Below are 22320 nucleotides of genomic sequence, written 5' to 3'. Positions count from 1 at the left end.
ACTGGTTTGAGGCCCACTGGTTACCCTCAGCCTGGTTTAGCCTGTCTGCTGAGATGGTGTATCAGGGTGTGGCTGCTGTGCATGCTATAGCTTCTTGAAGCCTCTCTTATAGTACTCTCTGCCTCCCCATCACATGTTGCCATTGCTGAAAGGCTTGCCCCTCTCCCAGGGATCACTTCCTAGTACCCTCTCTCTGCCGTGTTGGAGGTTGGGGTGTCATTAGATTGTGAGCTCCTTGAGGGCAGGAACTGTCTTTTGCTTGTCTTTATATAGCCAGAACTTAGTACAGTGCCTGGCACACAGCTGGGGCTTGATAAATGAACAGTTGACTGACTGTTAATGGTCAGGGGTTGAATGTGTCATGAGAGCTAGGGATTGGCTCATTAGGGCACATGTTGTTACTTCCCCCAATTCTGGCACCCCCTTAACTTAATTTGCCCCAGGTGCCAGAACATCTAGCTGTGGTGCTAATTTTGATAACCTTGCCTCTAGGTGAGTCAGCATGGTTAAGTGGAAAGTGTGAATTAGAACTGATTTCTAGCTTCAGCTCTGTCACTGATTGATGGTATGACCTTGGGAAAGTCATTTCCTCTTTCAAGCTTCCACTTCTTCTGTTAAATGAGGCGTGATTGGACAGACTAGCTGATCTCTTAGGGCTTTTGCAGTGTTAATAGCCTGTGTGTTCCTAGACTGTTATGAATGCAGGTCCTGCTGTGAAGAAAGCTGCATTTCAACTCAGGGATCTAAAGTTCCCTCTCCTCTGGCCCTCTTCACCTCAACCTCTACCCCTTCTCCCTCTATGGCCCACTCGCCTCTTTCCCCCAAGTATTTATCCTGAGAAATCCTCTGGCCACAAAATAAAGCTCTGAGCTGATTTGTAGGCTATTAAAGAGCTATGTGCAGTCTGGCTAAAACCAGATCCAAGCACCAAATAATGGAGCTGGGGCTTACGAAAGCTCAGTTAGATTAGGAGGAGTAGAAGGGAAATGTTAATAAAGGGCACTCCGATGAACTGAGGTTAAATACTTTCATATTTCTCAGCTAACCCAGGAACTTCCCTGAATTCTCATTTTTAAAAAAAGTCTCTGTAATCTGATGTTTTACCTCATTAAATGCTACAAATTGTGAAACAGAGAAAGGGACTGAACTGGAAAATGGCACCTAGCACAGGTCGCTAGGCCTTTCTTCTTGCCCTCAGACTATCTTTTGGTGTCCAGTTGATGTTCTCACAGAGAGCTTGACTGAGTGGTGGAGAGTTTTGGCAAGGTCAGAAGGGAAGGCTGCTTCACTAAAGTCCCTCTACGAGGCCTGGAACGTTTTTGTACTCTCCTTCAAAAATGTGCTCTTACTGTCATTAATCTAGTACCCCTTTGGAGACTATTGGAAGGTCCTTCCTTTTATTCTTTCTGAAGACGTTCTCCCCTCCACTCTTTCTGACAATAGTCCTGCATTCCAGAGATAAAGAAGATCTCCCCCCTGCCCTCTAGTCAGAGTTTCAAATGGAAATTCCCACCATACCTAGGGCAAATTCACTTGAACAGCTAGCCTCATAGAGAGCAGCCACCCAGAGATAGGTGCCTTCAGAAAAGAGCTTGGTTTCAGTGAGATTCAGGTGATATAAGGAAGAGTAGAAGAAGAGATCCAGGATAAAGGTGAATTTGGCAATACAGACTGAAAACCAAAGGGCATGGTGAGGTGGGAGGGCACAAGAAGATAGGGCCTCCAGGGAAAGGGGAGATGAATTTACCTTTTGTGGTGGGAGAAGAGCAGCTGATGCCTCTTCCTTCCTGGTCCCTTATAGATGGCTAAAGGGCAGCTACGTAGCTCAGTGGATAGAATGGCAGGCCTAGAATCGGGAAGACTTATCATCATGATTCAAATCTGGCCTCAGATACTGACTAGCTGTGTGACCTTGGACAAGTCCCTTAACCCTGTTTGCCTCAGTTTCTTCATCTGCAAAATGAGCTGGAGAAGAAAATGGCAAATCACTCTGATATCTTTGCCAAGAAAACCCCAAATGGGATCATTTAGAGTTGGACACAACTAAACAACAAACAAAAGATCTCTAATTGATCCTTCATGTCCTGTGTGATAGAGGCTCTTAGATCAGCAGGTACATGGAGTAATCTGACCAAATGGGAAAACAGGACCCAGGAAAAAAAGATGTGGGGGGGGGAGAGAGAAGCAGGTAAGGGAGCAAGCTGGTTCATGCATCACGTGCTCTGTTGGGCAGTTCAAGAAATTTAGCCTCACCAACAGCAGCCTTTAGGACAAAGGTCTAACTTTTCTGTGCTAGTTACTACTCTGGCTCTGGAAATGATGAATCAGTCAATGCATGACCACTTATTAAGCACCTTCTGTGTGCCAGGCACTGTATTAGGCACCAGGGTTACAAAGACAAAAAATGAAACAGTCTCTCAAGTAATTTAGGTTCTCCCACTTTTCCTTTGGAGATACTCCACTATATGGCTGCTGGAAACAATTTGTCATCTGGGGTCCCTTTGGTAATATTTTCCCATAGTTTTGGTGATAGTTCAAAATTCTTTTATTTCATATTCCATCATTCCTTCTTGCAACTCTGATATTTCCACTGGTAATATACCTACTGGCCTCTTCATTTATGCTTTGTCATTCTCTTGGGTGATACTCTGCCATTTTGATTTTTAATCTCAGACAGAGGACGAGGTAAGGGAAAACAAGTAGAATTTTGGGCGTTTTAATGCCCTTCATGAGGGTGTTATCATAACTACCAACAAAGGACTTTCTTCTCAAGAGGTGAGCTTGAAGAACTTCCTTGGAGGTCTTCCAGCAGAATCTAGGTAACTATTAGTCAAGTATGTGATAATGGAGATTTCTTTCATGTAGGGGTTTAACTAGGCAGTCACCAAGGTCCTTTTCAACTGAAATTCTTTGATTCTGTTATTGATTCTCCATCTCTCTACTTTCTGTTCTCTCTTCTAGTTGTCTTTTTTCTCTCACTAATTTTCTCTTCCTCTCTTTCCCTTTCCCAACAAACTCCAGAATGACAGATGGATGAGATGGCATAGTCTTACTTGGGAAACAGGGCCCAGGGCAGGGACATGATCAAGTTTGGTGTATATGAGTAGGAATCATTCTGATTCCCATTTGTCCTTTCCTTACTTAAATGCAGATCTCAAATGAAGAGTTCCTTCCCAACTTATCTGTAACTTATGAAACTGAAAGGTTAAATTCAAGTACTCAGCTCTTGTTTCTTAAAACTATCTGGTTAAAAGGCATTTGATATGACTCACAATCATCAGGCTCAGTTTGTTTTATGTTTTTATTGAATGTCCCTCCCTGGTTCCTCCCTTTTCCTGGAGTTACCTATAAGGACATTAACGATATAGCAAAAGGGAAAACTGTTCTTCAGCCTGTTCTTTTGCTGTGGTCATTGCTGGTTTAAAATTCTTACTCCTCTTGGCAAAGGAAGAATCTCTAATGCTCCCCAACAACAACTTTTTCCCAGTCCTCCCTCACCTACATCCAGTGTCTGTAGAGGAAATTAATTCATTTATAGCCTATAAACAATGTGTTCAAATGCTGTTGAGTCATCACCCTTCAATATTCACATTGCAGACATCTATGAATGATATCATCCCAGGAGGGGCTAAAGCCAGTATAGTATCTTAATGAGGTGAGAATGAAGAGAAAATGTTCCATTTTGAGGGGCTTAATCTTCACAACATTATTCAAAATGGGTTGAAATGTACACAAGTAGGAATAGGAGGAAGGGGTGTGTGTGTGTGTGTGTGTGTGTGTGTGTGTGTATGTATTTGAGTTTCTTAATCTGGCTTTTATTGCTTTTGAAGACCTGCCATTACTCTATCATGAGCTTTCCACACAGATGATCAGAAAACAGAAGTAATAGCTCCAGGAAGCTTCCTCTTCTGCCATCCCCAAGTCTTTCTCTTGCCTTTACACTCCCTTCCTTGATATAATGTACTGCTATTTATTTTACTTTGGTTTTTAATACATTGTTTGTTACTCTTGAAGACCTTCCATTATTTCAAAAGCATTTCTCTTTGTAAGAGTAACTGTGGAGCAATAGGTCAGTTGAACTTCCTACTCTACCATACAGATGCTCTTTATTCTCTCTTCCTCCTTCTTTCTTATTAGTCAGTTGGAAGAACCAGACCATTGAGGTAATTCTTTGAAAGCAGACATATATAATGAACTGACGCTGAGTGAAGTGAGCAGAACATTGTATGCAGTAACAGCAGCATTGTGTGATGATCAACTATGATAGACTTCGCTCCTCTCAGACAATTCCAAAAGACTCATGATGAAAAAATGCTATCCACATTCAGGGAAAGGAAAAACTCCATAATCCCTTCTCCAACGAGAGGATAGGATCAATCAATCACCTAACCAAATCAGTACCAATTATTTACTCACCAGGCACTATGCTAGGCCATAGGGATACAAATACAAAGACTAAAACAGTCCCTTTCCTCAAGGAGTTTATAATCTAGAGTTAAGGAGTAGATAAGTATATACAGAACAAATAGAAGTAGGAAAAATGTGCCTAGATATTATATGATTGGGGGCGGGGAAGCAATTGCACTAGGGGGAGGGACAAGGAATTAGAAAACGTTTTACGTAAAAGGTGCCGCTTCAGCTTCATCTTGAAAGAAGAGAGGGATTCAGTGAGGAAGAGGTGACAAGTGAGTACATTCTAGGTACAGGGGACACCAGTGCAAAAATGTGGAGATGGGAGATGAAGTAACATGTGTGAAAATCAGAGAGAAAGCCAGTTGGCTGGGTCATAGAGTATGGAAAGGGAAGTAAAATACAAGGAAGTTGGAAAGATAGGTTGGAGCCAGCCTATGGTTTCTTTTTTTCACATTTATTTTATTTTTAATTTGTGGAATAAAACAATCATTTCCATAACATAGTATAATAAAAAAGATAATTGCACATGAAACTGCAAATCTATTATGTACAACTTCCTATTCCTTTTAAATAGATAACAAAGTTGCCATATAAATTTCTTTTTTTTCTTCCCTCCTCCCCCACCCTAAAGATGGGATGTCCATCAACTGGGGAATGGCTGAACAAGTTGTGGTATATGACTGTGATGGAATACTACTGTGCTATAAGAAATGATGAGTGCAATGAGCTTAGAAAAACATGGAAATGTATGAAACAATGAAGAGTGAAATGAACAGAACCAAGAAAGCATTGTATTCCAGTTTTAAGAAATGTCAGCAGGTTGTCAAAACCAAAGCTCACTAGCCCCCACCAAAGTATTTTTTACCAGACCAACCAGAGTACACATTAGGTCCAAGAAATAAACATTTGATTTAACAATACAGCAAAATAGACAACCAGGAAAATTTTGTGCCACCCCCTCCTGCTTACCCAGGGATGAACTTTCCCACAGATTCTAACAGAAAACACCCTTTTCTACTTCCCTATCAGGGTCAGATCCCTAACTTCTCCTGCTGTCACTTGGCACCAAGAGAGAAAGATTCAGGCAATTACAGGAAGTTGCACCAGCTCCCAAGTAGTCCCTCTGCCTCCCTAACACAACAAGAAGGAGAATCATTTAATTATTCACTCATGGGAGGTGGTAGAATAATAATAATAATAAATAATGATAACATCAACAATAATAGCACTTTAAGATTTGCAAAATGCTTTACAAATAGTATCTCATTTTGTCTTCACAACCACCTAAGGAGGAAGACACTATTATCCCCATTTTACAGATCAGAAAATGAGGTTGACAGAAGTTAATTACTCATGATGGAAAATGCTATCCACATCCAGAGAAAGAACTACAGAGTCTGAATACTGACCAAAGCATATTATTTTCACTTTTGTTGTTGTTTTTTGTGGCTTTTCCTTTTTGTTCTGTTTCTTCTTTCACAACATGATTCATGTGGAAATATGTTTCCATGATTGTACATGTATAACTTATATCAGATTGCTTGCCATCTTGGGAATGGGGAAGGGCAGGGAGAAAGAAAACTTCGGAACTCAAAATCTTGTAAAAATGAATGTTGAAAACTATCTTTACATGTAATTGGAAAAATAAAATATTATTTACCAAAAAAAAAAAGAAGTTAAATAACTTGCCCAGGATTATACAACTAACAACTGTCAGAAGCCAGTTTTGAACTAGTCCTTCCTGATGCTAGGTCAGGTGTTCTAGCCACTGTGCAACCTGGACACTTCTGCAAGAAAACCTTGCTGTGGTTCTTGGAGTATGCTAGGAAGCATGAAAGCCAGCAAGATTGGTCATCTGGACAGGAACTGCTCAGGAGGGGGAGGGGCTCCTACTGTTTGCTCTATCAGCAAGGTCCTCACCATATCAACATCTTGGGGAAAGCCTCCTGCTGCTGTTTCACCTAGGGATGCATTACACCAGCATGGTGCTGCCATAGCAGTAGAGAGAGCCTCTCATTGAGAGAACTGAACACCACATCTTGGGACTCTATTGGTGCTTCCACCACCCTGACTTGTTTCAACTGAGATTAAATATGACAACCATAGTTATCCTCTTCTGTCTTCTACTTCCTAGCCTTCTTTTCAAAAAACCTTCCAGGCTCAGAAATGCCCTGGACTTCATGCCCTCCTTGTCCAGCACATATCATACGGATCATCACATTCTGGACCTTATTGCAATGACTATAGCTCTCTGTTCCCTATGACTTATGGGGGATGCAGTCCAAAAAAAAATTGGAACCTGTAACTGACTGACCACTATTTACATATGTACAGTTCCTCAGAAATTATCAAGCCGATATTGCTGTATTGGCTTACAGAAATCACTCATTTCTTTGTGAAATTCACATTTCTGTTATGCAGTTATCCCTTCCACATTGCCACTTTCCCCATTTGAGGAATATATCAATATATGGCTGACTGGCATAAGAAATTAAGTGGGAATTTGGGGGGAGTTTTGCAGAAGCTGTAGATAACATGTGAAGGTCAGCAAACAACCATACAGAAAAAGTTTAGAAATTCAGAAATGCCAGGCCTAACTGGGATGAAGATCCAACAAAGGAGACTTAAGAGGAATAACCAGGAGAAAGGAGTGTGTCCTGAAAACCTAGAGAGAAGAGTGTATCAAGCACAAGGTGATCTGCAGTGCCAAAGGGTGCCAAGAGGTCAAGAAGGATGACAACAGATTTTGCTATTAAGAGAACATTAGCAACTTTGGTGAAAGCAGCTTCAGTTGATTTATGAGGTGAAAAGGAAGTAGAGGAACCCATTGCACATGGCCTTCTCAAGGAGTTTAGCCACAAAAGGGAGGAATGAGGTGGGATAATTGTTAGTGGTGATGGATGGACCAAGTGAGAGGTTTTTGAGATATAGGCATATTTGTAGGCAGAATGGAAGCGGCCAGTAGACAAAGAGAAACTGATGAAGTAAGTAAGAGAGCTGGGATGAAAAAGGGGGCAATCTACTGGAAAAGACAGGATAGAATAGGATTGCTAGTGCTTCTAGAGTGGTTTTTGCCTTGGCAAGGAAAAGGACCACCTCCAGTGATGCACATAATTATGCTTTGTGGTTATAATATTAACAGGGTTTTTTCAGTAAATTTTAAAATTTATTTTAAACCTAAATACAAAATGAGAAAAAAAAACATCACCATGTACACAACAGAACATAAGAAAAAATTCAAAAAAGCAATAAATTTCCATTTCAAGAAAACCAATAAATACTATGCATTGTTTTCAAAGCTGCCCAGCTTTTCTTTGTTTCCATGTAGGCCTTCTTTTGTTCTGTCCTATGCACTTTTTACTTTAGCCTACAAAAGGCTACAATTAAGCATGGATATATATATATATATTATATATATATAATATATATATATATATATATATATAATATATATATATATATATATATATATATATAATATATATATATATATATATATATATATATATATATATATATATATACATATATATATGTGTGTATATATATATACATACATATATATATATACATATATATATACATATATATGTGTATATATATATATACATACATATATATATGTATATATATATACACATATATATATGTATATATACACACACACATAGATATCTATAAACATGCACATATATACACATATACACTCATCCACGTATATGTAAGACTGCACTGTGCTTATTTCCACCAGTCATCTGTTTCTCTGAAGGTGAATAGTATCTTCCCTCATAAGTCCAAGTCTTTCCTTGTTTTTCTAAATCAACCAGCTCATCATTTCCTACATAACAGCAACGTTCCAACCCAATCCCATCCTATCTGATTGTTTATGAAAGTTTTCCCCCCAGTCTTCTGCATTCCTTCTTTTCTTGGCTACATCAGTTTTATTTATACAAGAAATTTTTCATTTAAAATAATCAAAATTATCCATTTTATACTTCAGTAATGCTCTCCCCTTATAATGTAGCTTAAGGTCCGAGGCTGCTGAATCTACTTCCTTTATATCTTTTTTCCCTGGTTTCTTTGAAGTTCCTGACCTTTTGTTCTTCCAAATGAACTTTGTTATTATTTTTTCTAACTCAGTAAGATAATTTTTTTTAGTAATTCAATTGGGATGACATTGAATAAATAGATTAGTTATGTAAAATTGTCATTTTAAAAATTACATGAGCTTTACCTACCCATGAACAATAAATATTACTTTAATTATTTAGATCTGACTTTATTTGTATACAAATTTTAATAAATAGCAGGGCTTAACTCAAACCCACACCTTCTAACTCGGAGGTTCTGTCCACTACATCATGAGGCTACACTGTATGAGTATAAATGTACATTTTTCTACAGATAATTCATGAAGCTTCAATGTATACATGAGTCTATGAACTCTATTGGTAGCAAATGTGTTTCCTTAAATGACCATTCAATGAGGCAACAAGCAAAATGGTAAGAATTTATTAAACACTTACTGTATGCCAGGCCCTGTGTTAAGGGCCCAAGGTTACAATTACAAGCAAAAAGAAAGTCTGTGTCCTCAAGAAGCTTACAGTCTAATGGGAAAATATAACACACAAAAAAGGGAGCTAAAAATCAGCTGTATTGGAGGTGGCAACAGGGAAGGTTCATAGGTAAGGGTGTGATATGTATGAAGTCCAGAAAGTGAGAAGCAAAGCCAGGAGGAGAAATGAAGGCAGATTCCCCAAGATGAAGGCCCAAAGAGGAACTCTACCATGAAGAAGGGGGTTGGCATGGCTGAGGATTGTTCTAAGGTGAGGAAGCCCCAGGCCCCACAGGAAGTTCCAGGGTGAGATTGTGGCAGATACATGATGACAAAGTCTGGAAAATCAGAGCCAGAAAGGGGAATGACACAATTATACACAGCTTATTCTTATTTCAGAAACTTTAATGGGAAAAAAATAGCCATTGTAACGATGAAGTAAGCTGCTTCAAACATCCTATGAGTGCGAGGTATATTGAAAAGATCATGGCACTAAATGCTCAGCTGCTCTTGACTGTGTTCCTATGGGCCCCTTCTCCCACTGGTGAATTCTTCCTGGAATCTCCATATTGGGGAAGGGCCCCAGACCAGCCATCTCTTATCAGCAGCCTTCACCTGAGTACCTCCTTTTCTCCCCTCCTCACCTCCACTTTTCAGCTCCCCTTTTATGTATTGTCTTCCCCCACTAGGACGTAACTCTTGGAGGGGAAGGACTGTCTTATTTTTGCTTGCATGTCTCTCCAGCACTCAGCACAGTTCCAGTGAGACAGTATGCACTTAAGAAGTGTTTCTTGACTTGAGTTGACTCAGGAGATCTAGATCTGGGTCCTCGCTTCTATAACTCTCTATGTAATCTGGGGTAGTCACTCCAGCTGTCTGGGTCTCAATTTCCCCACTTGTACTCTCCGTACACGGAGTTGTTGTGAATGATGTGTTTTGCAAACTTTAAAATGCAATATAAATATGAATTTTTACCATTATCCCATACACTATAACAGGAGGAATTGAATCTATGTCAGCTATGAGAAGACAATTTGGGGCTCATTACAAGAAAAATCAATTCATTGTTTCCAGCATACCACAATCTAAGTTATTTAAAGTCTCAAAACTGCACAAGGACTTAATGTGCCCACATATTATACACTTGCATGCACATATACACCTATAATTACCATGTTAGGGTAAGTTATGTTCTGGGTATGAAACAACTGAAAAAAAAAGTCACTCTCAATAAGCGTATTTATTAGCAAGTTCTAAATGTGTTCATAATTGCAACCACCCTTGTATAATAAAGAAGAAATGGCCATAATATGGTTATGAATACAAGAAAGTAAAGCTATAAATATAGTAAAAATCCTAAAATCCAAACCCATTAAAAATATTTGGAGGGCTACAAATCTACGTTGGTCAACATCAATCCTGGTTATTTGATGGAATGGAATTCAGGCTGAGTTGCTGTCTTCCTTGTCTTTGGTGAATTCTATACATTTGGGTTACTAGACATGATAATTAGCAAGCTTTTTCACAGACAAACCATTACAATTCTAGAGTGTCTATCCACCCATTAAAAAGAAGAACCTAGGGACAGAATTTTCAGTGGCAAGCATGGTCCAAAGTGTATTTGCTGGTGAAAGGTCTCTATCTTTGGATCCTCACCTGGATGGAATCTTAGTGCCGCTAGGAAAGCCCCTGGGGAAAGGAATTCTCAATGTCATATGCATATGCTTTCTCTGGGTGGAAAAACCTTTTCCTAATTTCTTAGTCAACTTCTTTGTCAGGAAAAACAATGACACATGGCTTAGGCCTGGATTGATTTGGAGAACAAAGGATGGACTAGCTGATTGATAATATGTGATTTACCAAAAAATAGCAGGAATGACAAAGGTAGCTAACTTATACTGAGCTCATTGGTGTTCAATCTTTCACAATGGTAAGGTAATTTAATAAATGTACACCTGAAATGTCTGATTTTGTTCCAGTTAGCCTAGAGAAGAAAACCCCACAGAATCATAGAATCTCCCAGTTGGAAGGGACCTTAGACACTATTTAGTCTAACCCATACTTGATCAGGGAAATATGATGTGGCACAAGGATTATTAGCGTTGGAACCATGGATCCACATGGGGTTTGTGGATAGTTTTCAGGTGGTCTATGAACTTGGAAGTGGAAAAAATTCATGGCATTATTTTCACTAACCTCTCAGTGAAATTTAGCATTTCCTTCAATTATGAATGTAAGCAATAAATTATTATTCAGAGAAAGGGTCCAGAGGCTTCACTATATTGTCAAAAGGGTCTATGACATACAAAGAAAGTTTAAGAATTCCTGATAGAGTGGATGGAGTACCTCACCTGGAGTCAGAAAGACCTAAGCTCAAATTCCAACCCGGCATTTACAAGTTCGGTAACCCTGAGATTGTCACAATCTCTCTGAGCCTCAGTTTTTTTCACATGTAAAATAGGGATAATAAGAGAAATTATTTCATAGGCTTCTTGCATGATTTAAATGTGATAATGTATGTAGAGCATTTTGCATGCCTTAAAGTGCTATATACATGTGAGCTATTATAATCACTACTCATTTCCTCCCGTACCCTAGAACATAGCCAGCAAGTGGTTATCTAGTTGGCCTTTGTTTAAAGACCTCCTATAAGGAGAAATCCTCCATCTCCAGAAGCAGACTTTTCCATTTGGGGGTAGCTCAATTTATTAAGAACTTTTTCCTTAAATCAAACCTAAATTTGGTTTTGTGTAGTATCTATCCATTGCCCCTATTTTTGCATTCTAGGTCTATGCAAAATAGTTCAATCTCCCTTGCATGTGACTTTATTTCTCAACAATGTGGCTGCATTTTCCCCCACTTTAAGAAACTCAAGTTTTCATACCAACATTCCTTTCAACCTTTCCTTGACCTTATTCCCTCTAAGCTATAGTTTCATATGAGATCTCCAGCATATAAAAGTATCTTGAGTCTAGCCAAAACCCCAGGGAAGAGAGAAACAGAGAGTATGTAACCATTTCTGTGATTGTGTGTGTATTGGCACTCATCTTTTTTAGGTAACATCCTATGTCCCCAACTAAAGCCACTTTGTAAGATACCATGTCTTACACATTTCTGTTATTCTAGTGCCTTGCAATGCCCACAAACAAGAGATGATTATCAATGATGACAATAGTATTAAATATTGCTTAAAATAGATGAATCACAATATCTTCAGAAAAAGATTCACTTTCTCATAATTCTGTGGGTCTGAGGCACAGGTATTGATAGGAAAGGACTTTCTGTCCTATAATGCCATGGGGTGAAGATATAAGCACTGATTAGAGAAAAATGGGGAATGCTGATGGCAAGAAAAGAAGCTAGGCAAGGTGTTGAATTGTTTTCCTTAAGCATATCTATTTGTTATAAAGGAAGGTTCTAGGGAGAAGGAAAGTCGTTTGGAAATGTCAGTGATATATAAAAATGGCATTCATAAAACATTCTTCCCCCACCCCCGGTCCCCCAAAAAGGCTGTGGCAGGCCAGGCATATAGAAACTACGGGATCTAATAATTATGGTATCAATCAGGAATGAGGAATGGGCAATGGCAAGGCTATCTGTGGTCAAACAGCATCAGATAAGGCATGGGGGCTAAAACAAAAGGTTATGCTTTACAGCAGAGGTGTCAAATACATAGAGTACCATGGCAACAAGATTAAAATATAATTGGGGAATATTTAACAAAATAAATAAAAATACAATAAAGCACAGATAGTATTACATTTTTAAAACTAAGTCAATATGTGGTCCACAGGGATCCTTATATATGGTTAGAGCCTCTACCCCTACTATTTGAATTTGATATTTCTTTACAGATATGTTGAAATGCAAAGACTAGGAAAAGAAAGAAATAAGATGCAGAATAGGTGTGTGGATACTGACACAAGCCTGGCCAATGACACTCTGAAGGGAAGCAGGCCAGGAGACCGAAAGCTGATACTGTTTTCACTAAAGGTCCCAGCTTCACTCACCCTTCTATGACTTCCCCATTATCGCTGTAGGTTTGTTTTTTGTGGTGACAGCAGGTGATCCCTCGGAGAAAAAGGAAGAGGGAAATATCACTAATTCTTTGCTAATTGGAGCTTGAGGGCAAGCCTCATCTCTGTCCTCGTATGTGTTGTAATAAATATACTTCATATACAAATGTTTCTTGGTAGTGTTGGGTTATGAAGGCAAATCCAGTACCCTAGAAATGACTCAAACTCAAATGTCCCCAGGAGGAGAAACTCTTTGGCTGGTGGGAAACAAAAGAAGTTCATTAGAGAGAAGCTATCCAGAAGTGGACCTCGCTGGGCTATTGAGTGTAGAGATGTCTAGGAGTCCTATTTAATAGTCAGGTTATAAATGCCAATGACATGACAATATTTCAAGCTCTGTGGGTGCTTGGTGAGTATCCCAGAGTTGTATATGACATCTAGTACTGAAGGATCATGTACTGCTTTCCCTAGGCTGGTACCCAAAGACAAGGCATTACTTTTCTGCACACCAGTAAGAAAGGGTAGTTTGCTATTTTGCCCGCCAAAACATGAGTTTCATTATACCAGCTACCAGCCCAGAGGTCCCATCAGACTTTTCACATATGCAAAAGACCCCCTCTAGGCACATTACAGTACCTAAAACCCAAAAAGCTCTCCAACTTCAAAGATGGACAAAAGGAAAACCTTGCTGACCTGAGCTCTACATAAATATGCCAAATTATTGCTCAGGATAATATAGGATAATTTATTACTATAGAGGCCCCATTCCTGCTTTTCTTTGGCGGAAAGGGGAGGTACCCACTAAGAGGCATGGTGATGAAGCAAACAGACTACTGAGAAAGGAATGAAGCATGGTTTTATACCCAAAATGGAGACCCTGAACAGAACTCACTGATGACAGAAGGGGCTGTCCTGGCAAAGGGAAATTTCAAAGTAAGAAGGCAGCTGGGTTGCAGTGGCAATGTCTGTAGAGCCAGAAGCATAGAAGTCAGAAGGGTCTGGGTTCCCGAAGAAAAAGGGGAAAGCATTTATCAGCACTCAAGGTACCACTTGCTCTATTAATCATCATTATTTTCCTCTGGGGTCAGTGGGGAAATAATTCAAAGAGATGAGAGAGCAATTCATTGGCATCAACTACAGCCGTAGTCATCCCAAGAATTAAGATGTACTCTGACGCTTCATCATAGCATCAGGTAACCCTGAGTTCTTCAACATTATCCCAGTGAGGCACAAGCTTTGGCTAATCTTACCAAGCTGGAAAAGCTTTGAGGCAGACCTGGCAGCCTGCTGTGTTCTGTTGTCTGAGGACTAGCCTAGTGAAATTTTGAGAGGCTCATTACCAGAAAGTTGGCTAGGAGGCAATGATATTTTTGGCTGCAGCAATTCACGAAGACCCGTCACCAAGGTGTGGAATCAAAATCAGGGACCTTTTTGAAGTATTTGAAATATAATACTATTAAGAAGAACAATAGGAAGAAGGATGAAAAATTTTAAAAAGGAAATGGGGCTAATAATATCCATCTTCCCCATCTCGCAGGGGTGGTTGAGAAATACATAGTGAAAGAGCTTTGAAAAAATCTAAAGGCTATGCAAATATAAGGTAGCATTTATAATTATTATTTTCTATAAAGAAAGGACCTTCCCTTCAAGGTTTGTATTTAGTTTCTTGTTCAGACCAGGTACAAAGGGCTCTTTTTAATTTTGCTATTTTTATTTTTATTTGGAATAGGGCTGGTGGGGTATGGAATGATGGTCCCACATGGAATGAGCCATCTAGCCAGCCCTATGCATAAAGCAGATTGCTCAGATGTTGCACAGGTTGGAGACAGGGGTCATTCAAGTCCTTAACATATCAATCCAGAATTGCATAATTCACATCCAGAGCAGTTACCAAGCCACAGGGGGAGCAACTTAATATGTTCCCCAAAGTCCATGATGTTATCTGCATCCAGGAAGTTGTACGTGCCAGTACTTTCTCAAATCAAAGCTGTGTCCACTATTCCTTGACTGTAGGCCTGCTGAGATTTCCTTCTCCCTCCCCCTCCCCGCAGTTCCTGGCAAATAACTCTCCTGCTTTAGCACATGCCAGCTTTGGTGTACTTTGTGACAGATCCTTTAATAATATTCAAACCTTCCAGTCCCCAAGCAGGAAGAGCCATGGCACTGTGTCCAATATTTAGCTGGTGTATGAGAATGCTCTATTATATCTTCCCAAATCATCCACCTGAGGCCTTCATCAGAGCAATAAGACATTTTGCTGTCATATAGGGCAGGCAACAAACTGATTTCTTTGTTCCTTTTACAAATTTGCTGGGAGAGAGAGCTCTCACAGGGCCTGAGGAACCAGTGACATATTTTCTCATTCACACATTCACATTCCAACACCAGAGATGTCTCCCATGCAACTTCTCTGACACAATCCTACAGCTCCTGGTCCAATGCATTGCTTCTAATATATCAATATCCTGGACCTGGAGAGGGGGTGAGGAGATGAGATGGTAATGCCAGGACTCTTAAAAGCCTAATTATACATAAGAAGAAAATGCCAAAGGACTAAAGTGGTATGCTGTTGCTGGGGTCTTCAGAGGCTGTTGGAATGGGCCTTACCTGCTGGAAATACTTGTGACATTTCCTACCCTGGGTTTGGAGCCTTAGTGTTTGGGGGCTGAAGTGGCCTTTTTTTTTTCCATTTTGTTTTCAAGAACAAAGGATTGTAAGACAAGTTGAGTTGCACCAAAGAGGGAAGAAAATCCGGTTGGACTTGACTCTTCCTTGCCAACTCTCCCACCTCATTATTTTTTTTTTTTTGGCAGACAAAGCAGCTAGCACCCTCAGCTCTGGCAGAGAATTACCTGACATGAAGTCATTCCATTCTGCTCTCCTGGACAGAGTCTACCCTGAAGCTGGAAGATGCCTTCCAGGTGTTTAAACTTTTTCTTTCACAAGTACCAAGGAATCAGATGTTCCAGGCACTGAAGGATCCTGAAAAGTCACTTGCTCATGCCCAGTGGTAGATTAAAACCCTGGGAGGGAGGATCCTTATGCTCTAAAGGGCCTCTCCTGTTAGCTTGGACTGTTTAAACAGGCATCAATTAATCAATCAATATTTATTAAGCACCTACTGAGTGCCAGGCACTGTGCTAAGTGCTGGGGATACAAAAAAGAGACAAAAACAAACAAAAATAAAACCCTGTGGTTTCATTCTAGAAAATGTTAATACACTGAGCACTTTGAAAAGCACATAGCATCTCTGATCCATAGTAAATCCTTAATAAATGCTTATTTACTTGAAAATGGAAAATAGCCTTCTTGTTCTATTATTTTATTTAAAACTGTTTTTAATGTTTTCATTTCTATTTTAAGATTTAGGCATTATTGGAGAATGGCTGAACAAGTTGTGGTATATGATTGTGATGGAATACTACTGTGCTATAAGAAATGATGAGCTCAATGATCTAGAAAAACATGGATGGATTGCATGAAATAATGAAGGGTGAAATGAGCAGAACCAAGAGAATATTGTATACAGTAACAACAATATTGTTTTAAGAACGACTTTGACTAAGTCATTTTGACTAATATAAATACCCAAATTAATTACAAAGCAAATATGAAGATGCCATCTGCATCCAGAGAAAGAATGGATAAATATAAGCATGTATTGAATGTTTTTACATATATAAAAGTTGTATATATATACATATTTGTGTCTAATGATACCATCTCTAATGTGGGGAAGGGGAAAGAAAAAAAAAGAGAGAAAATTACATAATTTTATTTTATATTTAAAAGGAAGAGCAAGTTGTACTTAATAGATTTGCAGTTTCATGTATAATCACCTTTTTCCCCCCTATCCTACTACATTATGGAAATACTTGTTTTCTTTCTTAAGGGAGGAGGAGAAGGAGGAGGAGAAAGAAGAAGAAAAGGAGGAGGTGGAGGCTGAATACAGTATCTTTGGGATTAGGGCCATAATTCAATAATTCTCATGCTTGGGTAATTCAGGGTGTGTACGTATGGCAGAAAGGTGGGGTTCTAACAAGGAATAGCCCAAATAACAATGTAGATGCTGGTGCAGGTTACCCGTCCCCAGAGAGTACAATCCTTGTTCTGTTGGGAACCGGAAAATTGGATGGGAAAAGGAAAGCAGGCCCCAGGATAAGGTCATCTTCCTGGCCATGGCAGCTTAGGGGCTATTGTATTACTTGGCAACTGTTATTATTGGTGGTGGTGAGCCTTCACTTTTGAAGAGGACCAATGACATCATGGGATGATGTCTTATGATTTTCATGTGAGTGGGATTTAAGTGAGGCTGAGTTGCGCAGTCATCAGCCTCACTCTCTCTTCCAGAATCATTGAAGTTCAATGGCAGGACAAAAGTCAAGACTATTTGCAATAGCCTGGGGTGTTGTGGATGACCGTGGCAGCTTCTATGTCTGACCAAGCTCTAAGCACTCCACAATGTTTGTTTCAGCTGCCTTCGGGGCCATTGGGAGAAATTGTTCTCATCTGCCCATTATGCTGGGGAAAGTGTTTGTATGCTAGGGGTTAGGGGTAGACATCCCCCTAATTCACTGACAGGTTTGTCCTTTCTAACTGTTAGTTACCCTCAACCTGTTTTAGCCTGACTGCCAAGATGGTTTTACTGGATTGTGGCCTTTGGGCATATTACATCTTACTGGAGTCACAGGTGAGAGTTGGGGGACAGATGGACCCTAAAGATGGATGAGCAGCCCTAAAAGGGGCTCAGCAAGCCCTCAAACTAGAGGTGCTTAGTCCTCCATGAACACCCCATTCACGTACTTGGCAACTATGGCCAGTGGAAAACCATGGAGCAAGTCCAAGGGGCACGGGTTATTAAGGGGAAGAAATATGCTCACCTCCTCCCTGTGCTGGTGTCTAGCAAAATTCTAGTTGCTCTGTGCTAGTTACAGCTTTGATTGGCATACCACCAAGGGACAATTGTTTCTCTGGACACACCCAAGCAACAGCAGCAGCCCAAAGTATAGGAGCAGGTGCTGGTAGGGCAAAGATCACTTCCTTTCTCTTGACCTCAGTTTTCTTACTTGTAAAATAAAAGATTGAATTAGGTATCTCCCTTCTAGCTTGGAAAATCTGGCTCCCTGATCCTGGGATTGAGAGCATCTAGATACTAGGCACAAATCACGTGGCTATTAGCTGAGTCATCACACTGGTTCCAAGGTAGACTCATATCTCCTTCCCTTCCCCTTTATACCCTCTCCCCTGGGAGCCCCTCACATCTGGCCTACAGGGGTTTTAAAAAATTACCTGCCTCTCTTTAAAATTTTCCATGCGGCTCACTAACTATCTATGTATTTCCTCCAGAGAATTCTGAGGAAGCTTTGTGGGTGACCATACAGAAAGGGCTAATTGGGCTAATTAGCACTTCCACAACCCAGCAGCCTCCACAGCTCCATGGCAGAGAAAAGAAAAAAATAGAAAGGAAATGCTGGCATGAGGGCACTTTGGCCAAAGCCTTTGAGACGCATAGAGTGCCATGGGTCAGCACCTCTTTAGCCCTGTGGTGTTCCTAGGCATTGGCAGCTGACCCATTGCATTGAAGGGGGATGAGGGTGTGTGTGTGTGTGTGTGTGTGTGTGTGTGTGTGTGTGTGAAGAAATTGGAACAGGAAGGAAAAAAGGGAGTGGGAGCCCACAAGGAGTAGAAGGGAGGAGAAGGAAAAGAGAAAAGAAAAGAGTTACAGACTTTAAAATCAGTTGCCTGATTGATTATTCAGCAAATAGTATAGAGCAAGGGTGGGGAACTCCAGGCCACAGGTTCTCCACCCCTGGACTAGAGTTTACCTAACCAAATAAACAGTCCCCCTAGGAGCCCACACACTCATATGCTGCAACCATTGTCAGGAACTTGTCGAGAACTCCTTTGGAGAGCTGCCCACACTGCTAGCAGCAGTCTTCGGAATCTCAGAGGTGGCAAATATTTCTTTCTTTGACTGCGGGTTTGATTTTTTTTTTTGGTGGTGGGGACAGACTACTGTTAATTGGAGCCCAGTCAGATGAGTATCAGTCTGTAGTATACCATTTCTAATCACCACAGAACACAGTGTAACTATAAAGTAATGAGAGAACTTTTCTTGCCTAGCTTCTAGCTTGCCTCAGAAGACAATTCCCAAAGAAGGGGGCAGAATATAGTGCCAGCTATGACACTATCCAGACTGATGACTTTAGAAGGGACCACACTCATCTAGATGTTAAAATCCTGGATTTGGAATCAGAAGACCTGGGGTTGAATTTTGCCATTGGTTATATGATATCTTTGTGTTATGTGACAGCTATTTGTTATCTTTCAGCAAGTTCCTTTCTTCTCTTCATTTTAGTTTCCTTACTATAAATTTATATGAAATGAGGGAGATGGAGTAGATGGCCTGGAGGGTCCCTCCCAGCTCTAAACACTATGACTGGTGTGTTTAAAAAAAAAAAGAGACTCACTGAATAGTCAGGTCATGTGTGGTAGGAAGGGCCACCAACAGTTGCTTCCAGATGTTGGCAGGTTCTCGTCTTGGGCAGCAACAGATGAGGTGAGACCAAGAACAGGGTTGGGACATTGGTGTCTGGCAGATATGAGGAGCTGAACAAAAGGTCAAAGTTACAAAGCCAATGCATAGAGAAAAAGGAATGAATTCGATAAACATTTATTAAACATTTACTATGTTCCAGGTACTGTGTTAAGTGCTGGGGATACAAAAAGAGATAAAAGGCAGCCCCTGCCCTCGAGGAGCTTACAATCTAACGTGCATGTACCACGAATCCAGAGGGTGAGTCTGAAACTAAGTAAATAAACAAGTAAGATGTGCATACGTAGAGAATCCACCCCAAATGTTCACATGGACTATTTGCACGCGACCTGTGGTACAGCATTCTGAGCTGGCATTGGTCTGATCAGCCACAGTCGGACACACTGAAACCTGACTCCAGTATGGTGATGTCATTTTGGTCCTCTTCAAGAACAAAGGACAACCAACCAAATAAACAAGGAGCAAAGTCCAAGAAGGTGAGCCATGATTAATGTCTAGAGATCCAGACATAAGGGAGGGATCAGAAGCATAACTGCAGATTTAGGTCCAAGGATCAATGTCTAGAAGCCTCAGCTGGTCAGGAGGGAATGGGCAGAAGCACAGACAAGGTAGATGGGCCAGGTTCTCTTTATAGCATACCATCAGGGCAAATCACGTAAGCTAGGTGGACCGTGAGGCCTAGAGAGGCACCAACAGGTCCTTATCAAGTCCTACCAAACACATTCCTGCCCAGGAGTAAAAGTGGCAGGCTCGAATTAGGAAACAAATGGAAAATATTGATGTATCTCCTCTGGGTCCCTAAAGCTGGCAGAGAATGGAGTGGGATCTTGGCACCATGCAGTGTATATCCTGAAAACTGGGAGGTGAGCAAGTGTGTATGTCTGCAGAATGCTGACATTTAGTGGACTGACATAAGCTAGAGCAGGGAACCGGGATGGGGAGAAGGCAGGGTTATGGCATTATGAACAGACAAGCTCACTGTTTCTCCCACCTGTGTCCTACAAACCTCAGCCAAAGAGAGCGGAGGAGAGGTTTGCCCGACTGGAGAAGAGAAGTCTGGAAACAAAAAGTCTGTCAGTCTGCTAGGGGCAGCAGTGTCATTTAAAAGCAGCTAACATAATTCTAGTAAGAGCACAGGAACTGGAATCAGACCTTGGTTCCAATCTTGAACAGCTCTGCTCCTTATTTCCTAGGCAATCTTGGTCCTTCCACAAGGGATTTCTGTATCCTAAGGACAGGATCTCTGGTCTGGCTCCTTTGTTTCAGGATGTCAAAAGACTCTCTTTTGGGAAAGCTTACATTGAGCTGTACCAAGCCAGATGATATTGCCACTTCCACGGGATCCCTAAAACTGGGAGAGAAGCAAGTGGTACTAGAAAACAATAGGATCCCAGATCACTGCTTTAGTTCAAAGTATATACTTTGAACCGAAACTGAATGTCTGAAACTGTTGTAGGAAAAAAAAAGCACAAATAATAATAGTTTATTTAGAGAAGGCTTTAAGGTTTGCAAAAAGAACATGTTTATATATCTGTGTCAAAGGGTGGCCTTCTCTAGTGTGGGATGGGGAGGGAAGGCAGGGAGGGAGACAGTTTGGAACCTAAAATATAACAAAAAAATGAATAAAATTAAATTTTTAAAAGGTTTGCAAAGAGCTTTACTTATGTTGTTTCATTTGGTATAAAATGAATAAAAACTTCCTGAAACTAACAACCTCCCCCTCACCAAATAAGAAAGGTAGATGTGAACTTGTTTTGGTATAATTCCAGGGCATTTCTTAATGGTGCTGATGAGTCATTATCTTTGGCTCTTTAGATAACCACAGGTAAATTCAGGCACCTATAAGTGAACTATAGACCTCTTGGAGATTCTCCATGAATGCAGGACCAATATACAACCTGCAGGTGAGACCTAGTCATGTCTCCGACTCCTTTTCAAGAGATGGGAGAGGCAGACATCTCTGACCCATTTCAGCTTTACACAAGGATTAGGGAGGTATGCTCTGCAAGGGGTCATCTGTTTTGCTTCACCAGGTACAAGATTCTATAGGGCCTAAGTCTTCATTATGAAGACAGGAACAAAAAGGGAGGGGTCCACGGTTGAAATGTGAGCTATTTCCAGGAGATGCATGAAAAACACCTTTATAACTGGTTTGTCTGTGGAACTGAAACTTGGATAGCATGATGGTCTAGAGTCTTCCTAAGATTTCCAAAGCTTTCAGGGAACACGGACAAAGATGGAAACAAGCTTAGGGCAAGATGTCATTTGCTAAGCAAGAGCTGGGGGGAGAGGGGAGATGTGGTTTCTGTTCAAATTCCCAGCTATAAAGGACACTTTGGGCCTGAGAGACTCCCAGAGTAAGAGGAGGGGGTTAGACTAGACCTCTGATGTCCTTCTAATTCTTTTATTCTATGATTTTTAAGTCCCTCCTATTCCTAACATTGATGGTTCTTTGCCATCCCTGCCCCCCTCCCCCCAATAAAAACCATTCACTGACCATTTAATCTACCTCAAGGTCTCAGAGGCATTTGAGGACACATCAATCTACTTAACAAAAACAGCCACAAAGCAGTGCTCACTTCATGATCTCCACCCCACAGAAATGCATCTAGGGCCAATTCCAGGTCTGCTGCTTGCTACTTCTGTGACCTAGAGAAAATCACTTCACCTTTTTTGCTTTCCTTTTTCTTTTTTTAAAGGAGTGGGGGATAATGCTAGATTGGATAAGGTTCCATCTAACCTTAAATCCTATGATCCTATAAACTTTCTCATATCTGCGC

Source organism: Phascolarctos cinereus, unplaced genomic scaffold (assembly GCF_003287225.1).
Source record: "Phascolarctos cinereus isolate Bilbo 61053 unplaced genomic scaffold, phaCin_HiC Scaffold_3;HRSCAF=262, whole genome shotgun sequence".
Classification (NCBI taxonomy): Eukaryota; Metazoa; Chordata; class Mammalia; order Diprotodontia; family Phascolarctidae; genus Phascolarctos; species Phascolarctos cinereus.
Note: the sequence above shows the minus strand (reverse complement) of the source record.